This window comes from Nothobranchius furzeri, chromosome 2, assembly GCF_043380555.1.
Source record: "Nothobranchius furzeri strain GRZ-AD chromosome 2, NfurGRZ-RIMD1, whole genome shotgun sequence".
Lineage (NCBI taxonomy): Eukaryota > Metazoa > Chordata > Actinopteri > Cyprinodontiformes > Nothobranchiidae > Nothobranchius > Nothobranchius furzeri.
In genome coordinates, this window is record NC_091742.1 from 69,787,247 (window position 1) to 69,806,297 (window position 19,051).

General features: G+C 39.7%; 1 protein-coding gene across 39 annotated transcripts in view; it reads left to right on the forward strand.

Moving 5' to 3' along the window:
- The window catches only part of LOC107377453 (protein tyrosine phosphatase receptor type D), a 677,785-nt gene that overhangs the window by 435,374 nt on the left and 223,360 nt on the right, over positions 1–19,051 (forward strand). The window contains exon 1 of one of the 39 annotated variants that reach the window (XM_070547728.1): positions 11,557–13,396. The exons of the other annotated variants lie outside the window; for them this stretch is intronic. The gene's annotated coding sequence lies outside the window, so the exon portion shown is untranslated. Of the gene's footprint in view, positions 1–11,556; positions 13,397–19,051 lie in introns of those variants that run through there. 39 annotated transcript variants of the gene reach the window in all.

The following is a 19,051-nucleotide window of genomic DNA, read 5'->3' on the forward strand; positions in this document are numbered from 1 at the left end:
GAGATCAGGGTTCAAATCCTCGTTGGGTCATATCAAATATTTAGAAAATGAGACCCAATGTCTCCCTGCTTGACACTCAGCTTTAAAGGGTTGGATTGGGGGGGTTAAACCACCAAATAGTCCTCGAGCGCAGCCAGTGCTGCAGTTCACCGCTCCTCACGGGGATTGATCAAATGCAGAGATGTAATTTAATCTGTGTGTGATGACAACTAATGGGATTAAAGGCAGCTCCTCAGTGTTCTGACCTACTTCTAAATGTTTAATTTCTGATTTAAAAGGCAGAAAACGTTAATGCTCAACAACTCATAAAATGCTTCTAAAGCTAACAAAACAATAAAGGATTTCATGTAAAATACCTTTACAATGTACAGATCACAAAAATATCATGATTTAAACTCTGTTACAAGAAAGTGGGGCAGAATAAATCACAAAAGTGGTTTTCAGTTGATGAGAGAGTACAAGAGCCCCCCTAGTGGAGACTGAAGGCCCTACCAATCAATCCCAGAAAAGTCAAGTCTTACTAGCTGACTATCGATGTACAAATTACAATTCCTCTGAATAAGATGACACAACTATAAATGCAACATGAAACATAATAACGTTTCAACAATTATTTTACTGTATTTACAATGCTTATGTCACTAATGTGGCTTAGGATTTTTGAATACTTTTTTTACTTTGAACTCCTGCTGTATGAAATCAGCTCATGAACAGCTGTATGAAGTCCTTTAGTCCTGCATTGGGGTAATTTTAGTCCTTCATCTTATCACATTTATAGAGACATAACTGGCATAAAACCATGGAAAGTAGGTCAGTCACAGAGACCAGGAGCTGGGTGTCACCATACAGATACAATTCCAATCAATGAAAGACTTCATGATTGGAGCCCCAGTTTGATAATTGAGTCCAAATTCCAGCTTCCTTCAGATGTTTTTATTTTGGCAAGGCACCTGATACAAGAGGTACAAGTATGGATACACAAAGCAAACAGAGAACATGCTCATTGTGTCGAGGTGATTTGTATTCGAAATGGAAACAGCATGTAATATACCTCAAAAGCAGAGCAATCAGTGCATCGGTAGAGTATCCATGGTGACAAATGCTTGCCCCTTATTCCCTCCCTAATAGGTAGCACTCTCCACAGCTGCAAAAGTGACTTCATGCTGATTGAATGGTAGTGAGGTGCAAATGTGGCTAGATCAGTTTATGAAAAGGCCCTTCTCATCCATTCTGATCTGTTCACATTCGCTACTCCACCGTTTTCCTACTATGGACGTCTCAGACACACTCTGCACATGAAGAAATACAAATCTGGGATGTTTTGGTGGCCAGATGTCCTGAGCCAGGTTCCACGGTGTGACTCTGTCAGGCTAGAGTTGACTCAGTCTGTCTAAACCTCCTCCCCTCATTGCCTTTATCTCTTTGTCTCTGCACGTTGGCTGCTGCACACCATGGCCGCTTGTGCCATCCCAGTTGATCTCTTAATGGATCTAATTGCTTTTCAGCTCATTGCTCCCCGTGCCTAGTGCTGAACTAAATCAAACCGAGGTCCAATCCACGAGCCTCATCACAAATCGGACGCTGGTTGACATAATAAGGTGATACTGACTCATGACTCAGATGTTCTGGTGAGGATGAGTAAGCACTTGGCCCCTGTTGGGGCTCACCTTCTGAGATGTTTATGCAATTGTTGTGTGTTTAGGACCTTCACAGTGACAGACAAGAATTTATTAATTGTTATCCACTGAAAATTTTAATATAAATTGAAAAAGCAGCAATACATCTGTCTCCTGCACTACCGTCACCTGCCTGATGTCATGTGAAGCATACTTGAGAACTAATTTAAGCCAGTCACACATAAAGCAGTAGCCTAGAGAGCTCCTCTGTAAAGAGGCCGGCAGCACCAACGTTAAGACCTAATGAACCACTCCAGGTACATCTGGATTCATCCAACATCACAAACTGTAGACTGTAGATTGTAGAGTAGAGTATCTCACTGAAACAAGCAAGAGTCACATGCAGTTTGAAGATTTAGCATCACTTTAGTCAACAGGTGGTGACATTTGGTGAGTTTTCTGCTCAGGTTGCTTGTGGCGGGTGAGTCAACCGTGATTGCATCACATCTGCATACACTGACCAGCTATTATTTCACACAAACTTCAGTTTAGGCATCATGTACCAAGAAGTACTGACCACTGTCAATGGGCCTTATTTTATTGTTGAATGGTGGAGACACGGGCAAAAGAAAAGCGGATTTTTTGGTGACTATTTCAACATAAAACATACATTTTCTAGTGTGAATTTGTTTTAGTTGGTTTTATTTGGTCTCTGGGGTGATATGGATCACATCTTTGATGTGACGTTCCATTAATGACAATATATTACTTGATGAAGATAGCTCTGAACAGCCTCAGTTAGGAGAAACAGCTATTAGATCAGATTGTCATGCTGACAGCTAATCCAAGGGCATAGAAGTACACAGTCACTTTAACTCCAATCATCAACATTTCGTTGTGATGTAGAGGTTTACAATGATGCTGGCATGAACCCCTGTCAGTTTTGGCTTAATAAAAATAGAATTATATGGTTATTTGCAAGTGCTAATAGCAGCAGAAGCTAACTGTAGGATTAATATTTGGAATTTTAGCGTGTTATTCCCCCCCCCAAAATACATACAGAAAGTGTTATATTTTACTATTTTGTTTTCATGTAGGTGGCTATCCACTTTGGTCTTGGTCACTTGGAGTGGCAGTTAGCACATTGGTCTGATCAGAGTAATTTCCTCAAACTAGGGTGACTCAAACCACTAACAAAAAAAAGGATTATATTGTTTACAACATTGAAATATAGAAATAAATGCATTAGTTAATGGTCCTTTTCAATGGTATGAACTGCAGCTGCCATGTTGTATTTTGAGAATTACAGGGTGTATGTTGAGGGTGTCAGGCATGATGCCCCTCCTACTTCCCCACACACAACTATGGTGTTTTGTTTTGTTTTTAGCAAATAACTAAATACAACTAAATGTAGGTGAAGTGTCAGCAGCAAAATGGGAAATGTGTGAGTCAAAATGATTCAGTTAATGGAAAAAATATTTTAGGTGTGTCATGTTTATCCTGGAAACCGTTCTATCCGTTTACATAGACTGATATCTGATACTGCAGTCAGCCACTAGGGGGAGTTTATTTTGCTTTGGCCCAGAAATCGGGGTTTGTTTGTTTGGATGTCTAGATTATATGCGTGGAGAAATTAATATTAAAAAGGGTTAGCCTAACCCTACACAAACATTTAAACTTAGTTTAAAGTGTTGTAGAAGAAGCTCGGGCTGTGAAACATCTTCTTTTGACTATTATTTTTATCTAAAGTGTAAGTCATCACACCAAGCTTTCACTTACTGCCATTGAACATCAACCCTAGACCCAGGGTAGTCTCTAAGGAAGTCAGCTGCATGGGGTTAATTTAATATTCTGTCTTCAAAAGAGATTAAATCACGTTTGCCTCTGAGGGACATGGGAAGTGACTGTCTTCAAGTTATGTAGGTCAGTAAGTGATATATACACTGCTGGCATTAACGGTGATTGTGTAAGACTGTGCACCATCATCTGGCTTCTAACCAATTATTTCACTTCTCCTTGATAGTCTTGTACATAATTCTGGCAATAAATCTCAGCCTCATACTCGACAATCATTTCAACGTGAAACTCTCTTTTGTCTGCAGCAAAGTTTATGGCTAATAAGTCCCCTAGTTTTGACTAAATTCTTCACAAATGCATGACTGTGCGCTTAGCCATGCATCATGACTGACAGATACCGAAAAGAAGATGAGTATTGGATGTCTCAGACAAGTACTGGCGTAGGGTGTTGGCTCCTATTTTTCATGCCTTGGAGACGCGTCTAAGATCACCTTGGCATTTGTTACTCTAACCCTCCCACCGCCACCCCTCACCGCCGCTTTACCCTTCTCTCCTCTTGACTGCTTGGGCAATGACCATAAACAAGTCAATCTCCATCCGTCTGAACACATTGGATTAGATTTATCCGCTTAAGATAGATTGTTATCCCAAAGAGAGCGAGTCTCGCTTGATGGGGAAATTAATTTTACGATGACTGGTTTACTTGATCAGGGTTGCAGGGGAGGTAGGGACTATAAATGTATCAACCCTGGGGTGTGAGAAAGCTGAAAACAACAATCCCTGTTTTCGATTCAGACAACTTGTCCCGCTCCTTATTATACATGGTGTTGTCTTTGGGTCACAGAGACTGGAGTAATGACATGACTGACAGTCATTTGTAAAGTGCCAAGAACTTGTCAAGGGTGAAAAGGCCTGCACCCCAGGCTATAGGAAGATTGACAGTGAAAGATATTATATTTTTCACATCTGTCAGTCCAACGTGAAAAGTGGAAATGTCCGTTTTCATTCAGAATTATAAATTGAGAATCAAACGGGGTATTTGTGAAGAAAATAATTTTTAAATTCCATTATGAGACAAACTGTCCCAAATTAAAAGCCTCCCATTGATACAGCAGTTATTGGACTGACTTTCAAAGGAACCGACCCAGGCCTGTTGAGCAACAAAATCCAGTCTGAGCCTGCAGGAGCCCTCACTGCAGATTCAGCTGACCAGCATTACTGAGGACCTCTTCAAGCAAAGCTGGAAAGCTTTTTCTTTAACTGTTTCTATGAATTCCTCACAAAAGATACCCAAACCTTTCATTGCACTCCGTTTGGTTGCACTAAAATAACACGCCAGGCCTTTTTGTTTTGGCTATTGAAAAAAACTGTTGTAAAAAAAAAAGAGTGAAAAGAGAGCTTAAAAAATAATTAGTAGACTTTCAAAGTGCTGAGAAAATATGGTGCTAATTAGGTCTGTGAAGTCGGAATAATCTCTAAAGACTGGCTGTGTTGGCAGGTACTCGGGGAAACACATGCATCAAAAGGTTTTTCTACGTCATTCATGCATTTGAATCTTATTTACACAGTAAATGTCAATGCTATGCTCTCATGGACCCAATAAACATACGCAAGACATCAAAACAAACACGCTTAATTAACACAATTGTTGGCCATAGGATAATGATAGTAGGTTATAAAAGTTTTTATTGCATAAAAGGCAATTTTGTCACTGTTGGGCCATTTAAATTTCAAAATTTTTCCAAATTGATTTTATGATACTGCATTTGCCAGAGCTGTCATATTCCTTTAAAACAAGGAGATTTGAGAACTGAAGACTTGAGAACCAACCACGGGTATGGTTGTTTCGTTGCAACTTCCACATCTGCATCACATTTCTGTGTGTGGTTTTATCAGATTTGAATTAAAAAAAACTTGCATTCAAGAAATTTTTATTAAATTCATAAAGCAATCACAGTTTCATCAGTCACTTTTACTGCTCTAGCATTCTGATACAAAAAATGTTAATGTGCTCCAGCATAATCGTAGTCTAGAAATCTACACAGACCGTAGCAGTAGCTAAATTATTTTTCTCTTCATGACGTTCTAGGCACGTTCCAATGGAGCCTCAGCAGACCTGAACAGTCTTGCGTTTTTCCAATCACTGTGCTCTTGGTGGACCGGATGTTGCTGCAACTAAGGAAAAAAAACAGAAATGGGGATGATTTAGTTGTAATGGTTTTGCCATCAACTTTGGACTATTTAGAATATTTAGAGGTACTTAACTGCTTTATTTAGAAAATTTTTTTTTTTAAAAGCCATCTTTTCATCCCAGTAGATCCCCAAGAATTATTTTTCATATTGTTTTTAACAAGGCAGCAGTAACTTAGTAGGTACAGTGGGTTGTCCAGCAATCAGATGGTTGCAGGTTTGATTCTGGCTCTGACCAGAACATGCTGCTGTTGTGTCCTTGGGCAAGACATTTAACCCGCCTTGCCTGCTGGTGGTGGTTGGAGGGACCAGCAGACCTCACCTCCCTCAGTGCACCCCAGGGCAGCTGTGGCTATGTTGTGTGAATGTGTGTGTGAATGGGTGAATGACTGATTGTGTTGTGAAGCGCCTTGGGGGTTGTAGAACCCTAAGAAGGCACTACACAAATACAGGCTATTTACCATTTAACAGCCTTAATTGTCACAATATTGAAAAATCACAACAGTAATGACCACAGAAGGATTCTGAGGCTGTTTTTTTTACTACTTTTTATACTCAACTTGTTTCCAGTGTTTTTACACTTAAACCTTCAGGGTTTAACTTTCAGGGTCACTTATTTTGCATATAAGCTGAAACACCTGGACCAGCATTTCCCAAAGCTGGGTCAGTGACATCTCTGTGGGTCATGAGGCACTAATTAGTGGGGCTTGAGGAGATCCTCAGAGATGAAAGAGTAACTAAACCCCAAAATAACTTGTTTTTGCTAATTAACTGTAGAACTGGGTCTTTACAAATGCATTCTTTCTGTTTCTGTGCATTTTTGACATGTTTGTGTAAATTTGATTAAATCTAGAATCTAGGTCTAAAAACTTCTCAGTGCTGCCCCCTGTGGCAGAACAGCAGCTACTGCATTTTAAACTTGTGATTGACTGGGGCTGGTAAAATTTCACATCATTAGTACAGTCTCCTCCAACTCCCCCTCCCTCCCAGGATGGAAATTTCCCACACTTGGCCATGCCACTCTGTGCCTCCTGGTAACGCCCACTTTCATAGTATTTTTCAAATCTTGACTAGGGGTGGAGTTACATTTTCTGATGGTGTGCAGTCCATCTTTAAATTACCTCTAAAAACCATTCCAAAGAAGACACTTGGCCTTAAAGTTTACATTGAGAAAAGCAGTCAAAATAACTCAATGGTTGATAATGTTTAATGGTCAGTTGCTGATTATTGGTGACTGTATCCTTCAACCAGCAGCCGACAAGGTCATAAGTCTTTGAGAATGTTTTTTTGTAGGTTAAAAGCCCAAACCTTTGGTAACTGTTGGTCTAAACGACAAGTCTGACCTTGACCACATTTGTTTGCTCTATTACTACATTAGACATAAAGTGAATAAAGACATCTGTGGACCGAGTTATTAAAATTGCTTTAAAAATATGTCAGCTGTTGAAATCTAGAGAGCTGAAAACATTTTCTGAAATATTTTGCACTGTTTAAGACTTCCTGCATGTCTTGTTCCTAACCCAATTCCCAACCGCTTCCTGTTCTCCTGATAAAACAAATAGTTTCCAAACAGTCTGAGTTTTGAAAGTCTGGAGACAAAAAGAAAGAAAACAGACAGTTCTAATCTACAGAACATTCTGCCCGGAGACACAACTATCTTTCCCACAGTGCTTTCTCATAACCAATAGTCAAGGGCGATAGTTCACATAAGAGTGATTTCATCAAGTTTCTCCATTCATTGTTCATTGTCACAAAACCAACTATTTCTTCTGGTCTAAGAATCTACATGTGTGGAGTATCAAATTATGCCCTTAGAAAATGGAGCTGGGATTTGTTTTCAGGTATAATTCCCCGTCACAGTTACTCAATCAGATACCTGACACGGTTCGGTGCTGGTAGGAAAACAGATCTGCTGACTTCAGAGGTCTGTCTATCTTAGAGTACTATGATGCTGGATGTTTGTGTCTTCAAGGCCAGGTTGTTCATCACAGGGTTTGGCCTGCTGCCACAAAAGCATCTTTTCTCAAAACACTATTGGTCATTGTCATCCATCTGTCTGGCCCATTGCTGTTACTTTTCTCTAGCTCTACATCAGACAAATATGCACTTGTCCGTATTATCAGGAGCGCTATTATCCCAAATGTGGTGTAACATTATAGCTATTCAGTGTTGTGAATGTGTGTGATTGTCTTTTAACAATGGCATAAAATAAGTAAACAAAATAAGCTTTTGCCTCTCGACAGACTGACCTTTAAGTCCACAAAGTGTAACACAGTTCATCCCTGCCACCTCACCAAAAAAATAAAAGCAATGCAGTTGATAAAACACACAAAATGGAAGATGAAATGGCTGCCGAAGAGACGTGCACGCACATTTAGGCCTAGTCTGACAACAGAATCAATACAATATCCCTACGGGGATTTTCAGTGCATCTTTGGCTTTTAGTGATGGGTTCATGGTGACCCTAATGCAGGAGATAGCCATTTTAAAATGGCGTGACATGATGTTAACCACCAATAAAGTTCTTTCATTCCCCTCTATGTGTAGATTTATGTGGGACAAGTTATTCTACTACTACTGGATACATCTGTGTCTAATCGTGTTTAAAATCTAGGAAGAAAGTGCATTTAAACATCGTACTTGACAATTATTCATTCATTAAATGGGAATGGTGCAAACACAAAAAAGACTTACAAACCAAAGAATAGGCATGTTTCCACTGTTGGAGCTTCAGGTGATTTTACCAGACCGTCCACATACACGTGTCCAAATGTGATGATTTAGTTTATTTATTTTACCCAAGAATAAGAGATTAAGATAATTAATAAAGGACAAATTAATTTTAATTCCATTAATTAATTAATTAAAAGCAGTCCAATGTAGTCGAATCGGTAATTCTGATTATTCTAAAATACTGCAGTGTGTGTGTGTGTGTGTGTGTGCTCATGCAGGCAAGCGTGTTGCGAGCTAGTGCTGTGATTTTGCACTACTTAGGTGTATCCATCCTTATGCTGACAAAAAAAGTAACTTAGTAAATTTACTTTCAGTACATTTTATTTACGATACTTTTTACTTTTAATTGACTAAAAATTTTAGCAAGTATTTTTACTTGTACTTGAGTAAAAATCTATCAAAGTATTGGTATTTGAACTTCCACCTCTGCCGAATCATTTTCAGGAACCAACAGAATACCTGAACACGGGTAGGTACTCAAAAAGGCCCTGTAAACTCACTGCCTATAGAAGCTGTCGTAGTGGCTGGCCACCATCTTGGATCTCCATTTGCCCCCAGTGCATTCATTTTTACCCAAAAATTTTTCTTTTTGAAAATTAAATTTAAAATTTTAACAATATCAGACGTGTGGTATGGCATGATAATAAAAATATAAATATAATAAAACAAAATAAATTAAAATAAACTAAAACATTATTATTATTATTTTTTTTGTTTCTGTTATTGTCAAGATATGCTGACTTAAGGTGAATTAACCAGTAAGAAAAAAACTCTATCCTAGTTCGGATCTGAGGTGTATTTTGGGCTTATTTATGAATAAATAGGCTAATAACTCCATAGCAAATAACAGTACTTACGCCAACACCAAGACAGCCATAATCTTTGTTGTTTCTCTCAAAATTCTTGTCTTGTCTCCTTGTTTGTGATTATTACATGGCTGGAAGGACATCTTATCTTACTCAGCTGGTTGGTACAACCAGTAAAACCTATCATTAATGACTGATTGGCTTCACTTGTAGTGTCGCAGTTAGAAAAGGAAGTCTCACGAGATCAAGAAAAGATGTGGTTGATCTAAGGCCCTCTGTTTTCTGTGATGCAGAGTGTGTCCAGAATCACAGAACTTAACTTTACAATTGAACAAAGCTGCTTTTCACACTACACAACACATAATGGTGAGCTGAGGAAAAGAGGTCTGCTGCAGGCAAACCACACATTTAACACCAAGTTTATAGCAGAACAATATTCAGTGTACAACTTAAAGCTGCATAGTGGGGCTGTTGGCTAAATTGGTGCTGGTTGTTTGTCTCATTTGCATTTAAGTGTGTCCCTGTGATGGACCAGCGATCTGTGCCTCTTACTCGATGACGGTTTGAATGCTCTGTTGAACTGAAACACATTTTGGAAGCATTCTTTACTCAAACTTGACCAAAATTTATTATTAATATATATACTAACGTAGAAATAATAGAAATCAAGCATATATTAAAGCTGTTATAGTGAATCTGCAAACTTGTCCTAAAGTTGAAATGGTAGCGGACCGGCGCTACCGTAGTGACTGGCTGTTTGTTCTTCTCTGACTACGTTTACATGCAGCCAATATCCGGGTTATGATCGGGTTACGGTCGGTATTCGGGTTTCTGAGTTGATCAGAATAACCCGTTTACAAGCATAAATAGAAAGAGTTACCCCTAACTTGCATAACTCGATTTAAATGCGGACGTTGGGGTAGCGTCAGGACGTATGGACTACGTCAAGACACAAAATGCGTCATTTCCGGTTCTTCTTGTTCCGGTATCCGCGAAAACAACATGTTTCCCAGTTCGGAAGAGATAGCGACCGCATTTGTTTGTGCTTTAGTGCTGGTATTGACCCACCAGCAGCTCTTACAATGACTGTGCGTACTGGCCTTCATTCGAAGGAGAGTACATGAGCAAGAAATGGCACATATAGAGAGAGCTGCGCTAAACAAACCGGTGTTACTTCCGGTGTTCTGGCGCATACAAGACGTCTCGCTACTCAAAAGACCAATATTCCTTGCGAACAGAGCATGCGCAGAACACACGCTTTGATGGGGATATCCCGATATGCGTTTACATGACCAAACATTCGGGTTAGAAAAGGGTTACCCCAGGTGTAGTAACCGGGTTTAAAAAAAAACCCGTTTATGAGCATATCCAGGTTTTTGGCGGTGTTTACATGGCCGTGCAGAACCGGGTTATTGTGAATATTCGGGTTTTAAAAGGGTTACTGGCTGCATGTAAACGCACTCTCTGATAATATTGAGTCAAGAACCTCTCACACCAGTGGTGCTCTGTGTCTAAATACATGAGTGTGTAATGAGTGGAAGACTTAGGGAGGTGCAGAAATGCAGTGGTCTGGTGAGACCAACAACCATTTGGTTCAATTGTTGGTTTTGGCCTGAGTCGTTACTGGCTGATGTTTTTGGACAAATGTGAGAGAACTACTTCTATATTTTACTATGTTTTGTATTTTTATCTCTAGAATATATTTATAGCTGTACTATGTTAGAACAGTGTTAAAAGGCATGAAAAAATGTTTTCAGCTAGTTAGTTTTGCAGATTTGGCATTGAAGCTTTAATGGTGAAAAACTGGTGAAAACCCAAAAGCAACTATAGTGTTATCATCATTATTACTCATCATTAGTGAGTTAACTATATTATCATAAAGTTTTACACTGACTGTCATTAGTTTGAGTGTGAATTTAGTTTGTTTTGTAATTTTATTTCATGAGGGAGTGAAAATGAATGTGCATTATTTAAGACCATACGTTTATATATATATATATATATATATATATATATATATATATGTATGTATAGGATTCATTTGTTTGCAGCTTTTAATGAAAGCACCGACCGCTCTGTTTAACCAAAACACTTTTTAAGTGTTTTCTACTCCAATTTGACCCAAATTTTGAATATTTTTTACTAGTGTAGATATATTAGAAATTAAGGCACTTTTGTGAGGAAGAAAATGTGCATTTATACGAAAACAAATTTATTTTTATAAAAAAATGTTATGCTGCTATTTTACATTTGACCTCCTTGAGTTTTTTTTTTTTTTTTTAATTAGCGAGACCCACATAAGCTCCCATGAGCGCGCACTAATACAAATATGTGCGCATTCCTGCTCAGGAATTTTCGAGGTTGTGTGTCTAAATGTGCGCGCGCACGCGCGCGCGCGCGTGTGTGTGGAAAGCAGGCAAGTGGTGCTCGCTGCAGAACCACAAAGGCGGAGCTGCACCAGAAGGTGGAGCTGCACCAGAGTCAGCCCCGCCCATTCCAGAATCAGCCCCGCCCATTCCATCAGAGTCAGTCCAATTCCTTCCAGTTGTCAGACTTGATAGCATTCTGGAATCAAAGAGGGTGTTATAGCTAAAAAATGCAAGATTGAGGACGGAGTTGAGAAGTTAATTGAGCAGTTTTTGTAAAGGTTCCATATAATTAAAAATCTAACTTTTGCAACTTTTAATCATGTTATATTGTCATTTCCTCATAAGAAACACGCCAAAGCCATTTTTAGCCTCATTCATGCATTTTCCTCCCATCTCAGCTTCAATTTGGTCTCCTCCCCCGAAGCGGGTCTGGTCTTGGTTCTCAAATCTGGATATTCTGTGAATTTTCTGACAAATTATTTCTGAAATGACTTCTGCTGAGACACCGCCAATAAACCATACATCCCCATCTCAGAGACACACTTGGATGCACAATTAGACGTAACGCCGCATGAGTTATAACAGATGTGCTGGTGTAGTGGTTATGGAATCATGTTGACATGCAGTTTTGCGCAGGTTCGCCTCCCATTAGTGTAAGTTTTAGGTAGTGTACAACCTCTTTTCTTCATTTCTAGCTACACTTGCCAGTACTATGTTTACAACAATTTACTGATATACCGTTTAACATATAATGATTAATGTGTTTTTTTATTTATTTATTCGTTTATTTAGCCAGTGTGAGTCCATTTGTGAGCAGAGTTTCAACTAAAATGCTGTTTAGGAACGACCAAATTCAAAGAACTTTGAGAGACATAATTATTTTGCTGAAAATAAACATTACAACTAAAATATAAACAAATTAAATGTTTCAGCTGGCTAAATAGATTGCTGACGACCCCACCGAGAATCGAACCAGCATCAGCTGAGGGGAAAGCAAAAGTTAATTCAAGCATCTCGCCACTAGACTACCAGAGCCCGTTCAAAAGTCTGCTATGCTGTTATACAGCACTTCTGTTAGACCGGCTGTATGCACATATTCGCTAAGAGAAAGCTTTTCATTTCGAGATATGTTCAGTCTTTGCCATGTAGCAAGTTATATTTATCTTGTTTAATTGGAACATAGAACATAGCATTAACGACTGTAAACTAGTAACAGCCGTAATTCATGTGGGTCAGGTCAGTTTGCGATAAAGTTGAAAACAAAAACGGAAGTCAGTGGGTAAGCTGAGTTTGCGTGAATGGGCGGGGCTGACTCTGGTGCAGCTCCACCTTATGGTGCAGCTCCGCCTTTGTGGTTCTGCAGCGAGCACCCTCTCAAAGCAGGGGGACCAGAGTGACGTCACCCCCACCCTAACAAACCATCAAACGCGTTCTCCGTGGCTCGTGCTCGGGAAGGGAGAAAGAGGAAGGCAGAGAACGAGAGAGTGAGTGAGGGCGGGCTGTGCGTCCCAGTCACACCGCACTCTCCAAACACAACCACAGTCTCGCCACGTTCTATCCAGAGAACATCTAACGAGCAACAACACAAGCAGAGAACACATCACACGCGCCACATGCGCGTGATTTTTCCAGCTTTTCATTGACGGGACAGGAAAGCAAGAGGCTCAATAAAAATTGGAGAGAGGAAGGGAAAAGCCTGAGAACGGATTCTGTTTCTTTTATTTTTCCTGCTTCTTTTTGGCGTTATGCTATCTCCCCGGGACTCGACTATTCCCTGGATGTAAAACAAACTCGACTTCAGTGAAAGACAAGAACAAGATAAAACAACAGAACAACACACGGCAGAAGAGAGGAGTTTGAAACTGTCTGCAGTCATGGTGACAAGGTAAGGCTGCGGTGATTCCAGGTGCCTCGTGATGGAAGTTTATTCTCTTTACGCAGAGTTTATTCTTATTATAGATGCGCGCGACATTAAATAGGTGCCAAGCAGAACGTTTTCCCGGAGACAAACCAGAAAAACATTAGTGCGCATATTTGCGCAACTTTAATATCTTTAATGCTTCAAATTCTCCACATAAATCACCAAAAATGACACAAACAGGCGCACTTTTTGTTATTTGAAGCTCCTTATAGATCACCATGCAAACCCAGCTTCATAATCCTTTTAGAGTTGTAGAAGCCTTCCTCAGCGACTGGATTGTGAAGAATTTTTCAAAGTGCATTCCTGCGAGTCTCCAGAGGATCCCTCATCCGAGGCTTATTTTAGAAACGCGTTTTTATTTTTGGTTGGGGGTTTAAAGTTGACTTTACTTGATTTTTAAAAATATAATTCAGAGGCGGCAAAGTGTTTCTAACTGGCGGAGAGAGTCCTGTAAATGTGCCGTCAGTTAGGTGAAAGTGGAGGTTTTATTTCCTGTTGAAGCGCACAGCACCTGAGCTCAATGCGCGTGCTGAGCCACTAGGGGACTCATTGTTCACAAGCTGCGAAGGGGAATGCAGCAGGGGAGCAGGTACTAGAACTAGAAATAGGATAACAGAACACAAAATATAAAATTTAACTCAAATGTTAATAAAATAATGTAACTGGTTCTACTGAAATGATGGAAAACATCAATAATCTGGAAATTTTACACCTTCTTTATACTCCTTATCAATACTTCCCTCTAAACAAGTTGGACAAATGAAATTAAGTTAAGGTTAGTTAAAAAAAAAGTGCATGGATATGTGTGTACACATGCAAATGGTTGTGTTTGCTCTATCACTTCCAGGATTTGACTCTGATAGAGCAAACCCCATCAGTCCAGCTTATTTTGCAGTCCCTGCCTCCCAACAATTAGCACTTGCCAGATTTTTGACGCGGTGCAAATTAATGCTGCCACCACACGTTCGATTTCCCATTTTGCTTTTGCTACAGCAATTCTCGAAATTGCAAAGCGGATGCTGGAGCTCGGAAGTCCCGTTGTTCGGAATTCTCTAAAGGGGGTGAGGATTCGAAGTTGTCGAAATGTGGTATTGCTTTGGGCATCTTCCATTATTATCATCCTGTTTTTAAACTACAAAAAATGTGTGTAGGAAAGAGACTTATGAGCTCACTGGTGTTTTTCTACTATCAGTTCATAAATGCTGGTTTTGCCGTACAAGCCAATGAACTGGAAATGATCAAAGGCAGCTTATAGGGGGTTAGTACATGTTGGCATCCCACCCAATCACTGTGTTCGAGGAAATTCAGAAATTATATCCTGAAAATTTTGACCGCACTGTGAATGAAACCAAGAAAAGTCTTTCCAATTTATACTACATCCTACCAGCTTTTTTCTTTTTCTGAGAGAATGGCGAGACTTCCAACATAAATGTTTTCCAGTGGTCAAAAGGATGATAAATTACGTGGTCTAATGGAGATTTTTGTTAAGACTTCTAAACATTTTCTTATAGACCTTCATTTTTGGTGTCCTCTTACAAACAAGTGTGCTTGCACCTTACAGCCTTATTGTCTACGCTCAGCCAAGTGGCTCTGACTCACTGGTTTATTTTCAAGAGCAGGGAGAGTTTTCTGTCATTTTTTGCACACGCACGCACACACACACACACACACTGAAATCATGTGCTTTTGGAGCACCGCATCAGGAATTCCAAGGCCAAGGCCCCCATTACAAGTGTGGAATGAGGAATCAACACTTACATTACCAAAATGGATACGTAAACACAGAGGCCACAATTATCAGGCGCCGTGGTGTTGGAACTGGAGGAGATGGAGTGCCAGTAGGTCTGTTAGCAATCACCCCCCTTACTGCCTGCCCTCTAAAATCCAGTGGGTGTATTTTAGCTTATTTTGTACCGACGATGGCCCTTAACAGCTTCCCACTGACTGACTGACTGGCAGTCAGGCCGGCCTGCTCGTTGGCAGGGTGGGTGGATGTAGAGGGAAAGTTTGACTGGTAGATGTCATATCCAGACACGTATGTGCCCCACGTTTTATGTAAGTTTCCTCTCGTTAATCAGCTGATGTTCTACGCCTCCCGCCGACTGGAACTTCACGGAGTTTGATGCAATGTGACAAATGAAAGAAGCAGTCTGATTTCGCAGTACACTGAGCTGCTCCGCGGCATAATGAAGTGATCATGGCTTTACCCTTGGTTCACTTTGGCCTTGGTTTCACTGTGTGTGTACCCCCCTCCTTTCCCTCTTTTCAATCGCTTCACTCGCTTATTTACTTGGCAAGCATTTCCTACCGTAACCTCTAGTACAGCATAACTAGCGTCAAGGGTGGGTTGTTTGATAAAAACCACCGCTACGGGGCATTGGTTTTACACATGGGGGGGACGCCAGGCAGTTTTTTTTATTGATATTCAAGTTGCCACTGGGTTGGAATAATAAAAAGGCCCATTTTCACGCCCAGGCGAAGATCACCTCTACTGTCCATCACCGTGTCAAGGCAGAAAGCTGAGGCGTAAATGTTTTTAGCGGTGGAGGAAACACAAGGCTTCACCTGAGCTTGTTTTCTCTTCAAACTTCTGTTTATACAGTAACTCTCCTGTTCTCGACTAATGACCGCTTTTATCTGGATAATTTCATTGACTAAGTTATCGGCAGTTTTCTTCCAAAACTAACATTAGGTTGTTTTATTATGGTCTTAACACTTAACTTTGTGATTTTTGTAAACCTTAAAGATAACTTTGCATAATAAAGTGGGAATATTCAGGATAGAGTACCAGTAACTGCATGACAAAGAACAAATGTGTATTATATTTTTGAAAAGGTTGAAATTGTATTATATCAATGTGTTGAATGTGATATTGAACTAGAAATAATCAAAAATAAAGTATATGATTGTGATATAATCTGAATTATATTGTACATGATGTTATTTATTTTATTTCTGTCATGCATGAAATACAATAAACTCAGTTCTTTTTTCCCTAGTTAAAAATACATATTTGAACTTTAGGATTTCATTCTTTAGAAACATTTATTTTAAATCGTATTTCCTTTAAATTCTCTGTCAGATGGATAATATATATTGTGACTTTCAAACATTTATTTGACAAACAAATAAATAAAAATTTAATTATATGAGATTAACATTGTTAATCTGTGCACCTACAGTGAGTGGTAGGGTTTGAAGTGGTACACTGGAATTTAAATGTTGGGTTATGTGTAAGTATTCCAAGAGTAACCACAGCTGAATAGGGTTAAGCTGTAGAGACCAGTATGCATGAAAAGGTTACATATCATTCATTTAGCTATCACTAATATCTGTGTTATAGTAGGCAGAACAAACTTGCAGTTGCAGCCTTTTTCAGTTGAATGTCGATCCAAATTTTACTCCAAAAGTTCCTCAAAGTATTTTGTGGAAAATGTAGCAAATACATGACCTGTCTAAGTTCATAAAGTAGTAGTAGCCTATGTCCATCCTTTTTTAGATGCATAATGCTAAACTAATCTGGGGGGAAAATACTCCATTTGTTTGCTACTTTGAAGTACTGTCATACTTAAGAATATTTTGATCTTTGTAAAACATTTATAACTTGGCTAATTTGAGACTAGCATACCTGCAACCTGTTGTGATAATCAAGCTGTGACTAGGGCCAAACTCGACTGATGGCACAGCCTATTGGTGTGGAGGGTAACATTAGCCTGGCAAGCCATCTTAGATATGTGTGTATATAGTCTGGCCATGACTCATAAGCAGACCTCAGTCGTCGAGCGAAATCTACGGTTGTCTGTCAAACTGTCTCTGCCTGCTATTGGATAATTAATATCATGATTTACTCATCAGTACTGATGTCAACAGGGCAGTCTGCCATACACTTTCAAAGAAGCAAATACATCCTTTTTCTCAATAAAGGACTTAAGTACCTCTATCTGCTCTGGAGTCAATGAAAAGCCCAACTCAAAATAGTCCAAAGTTGATACCAAAGTCGTTTCAAACAAGCTGCCACCATCTTAGTTGTTCTGCAGTGCCGCATCATTCCCGCCCACCAAACCGACAGCACAAAACTGATCACCTCAATGGCAGACATGCTGAGGCTCCTATGGAGCATGGCTAGACTGACATGCTGAGCAAAATCATTTTGCTTTGGCTACTGAATGTCTAGATTTCTGGACTAGGAAAGCATTGATTCTCAGTCAAAATGTTTATGAAAACCAAAGTTAAATTGATGTTGACTATGATGACTAGTTGCGGCAACTGTTGTCTCAGCTGAGTTTTTCCTGAAATTAACAGCCATCAAAGAAAACACCCCCATCACAGTGTTCTATTCTAATCTCTCAACACTTCCTATTAGGTTTATTTGAATGCTTTGTAACATCAAAGCATGTTGTCACTTTTAACCTGGTTGAACATACTTTTCCTTAAGGCACATGCCTACAGGCCTTGCATTCTGTAGGGGTGGGGCATGGTTATGACAAAATCAGGGAGGCCTGCTTTGTGCCCCAGCTGTCCTTTGCTTACAGATTGGGTTTCAGAATTTGTGACGGATGCCAAATTCCTGTAGCCAGTTGTAAAGACATAAGAGAGACGGGTGGTGGTATGGTGGTGGTATGGGGTCAGTGGCACCAGTTTCTAATTTTGCCCTTGACTTCCATTTTGGATCCTCCCACATGTAGCAACTAACTGACAATAATTACTACAAGAATTTAGATTCCAGTGAAGCAAGAACAACAATAACGGGTGATATTTTTGATTGTGTTGCATCCTCTGAAATATTATTTTCTTTTATGCTGTTGGCCTTTCTCATTTTCTCTTATCTTAGTTTAAGAAAAGGCTGAGAGCTGAATCTAGCAAGGTTCATTTGAATAACCGGCAGAATGAGGAAATAAAAGCTGGAAGGAAAGAAGAAATAGAAGTTGGCGGGCGGCTCTGTGCATTCATGTCACATGGCTTTATCAAATTATTCCACAATACCAGCCACACAAGTGATGGAATTTCAATTAAAGAATGACAGTATTTGGAATCTGTTTCTACTCGCAAGAGACTGTGGAGACTGCGTCTCGTAGGGATGGGTTCTGGGCGGGGTTGTAAGGACGGACCTTGGGGATAGTCTTGGATTGTGGACATGTTCTGCAGTTGCTCAAACCAAAACATTATCCATCAAAAGGAAATGACAAAGCACTTGGTTTAGAGGTACTTTTCAAGAGGGAGAGAGAGAGAGAGAGAACAAGAATAGGCGTTATGATGAAAGGCTTTGAAGGAAAAAGTCAAAAATTGACTTTAGTTCATAGACCCTTTCTGAGAAAAAATTACACTACCTGCTGTGCAAAACACAACATTGCAAAGACATAAGTGCAAGGAAGAGGTGCTTGGCCCAGACTGGTGGCGGGCTTGTAAACTGGGAAAGAGCTACTATATATATATATATATGACCCTCTGGGACTGTAAAATGTTTAAGAGCTGAATGAAACCTCTCTCTCTCACGCACGTCTACACACACATATCACATAGGTGCGTAGAAGGTTGGGACAAACAGAAGCATCAAGTAGAGCCGTTTGTACCAACTGAGCCTAAAACAAAACAACAATTATCTCAAAGGCAGCTAAAGAT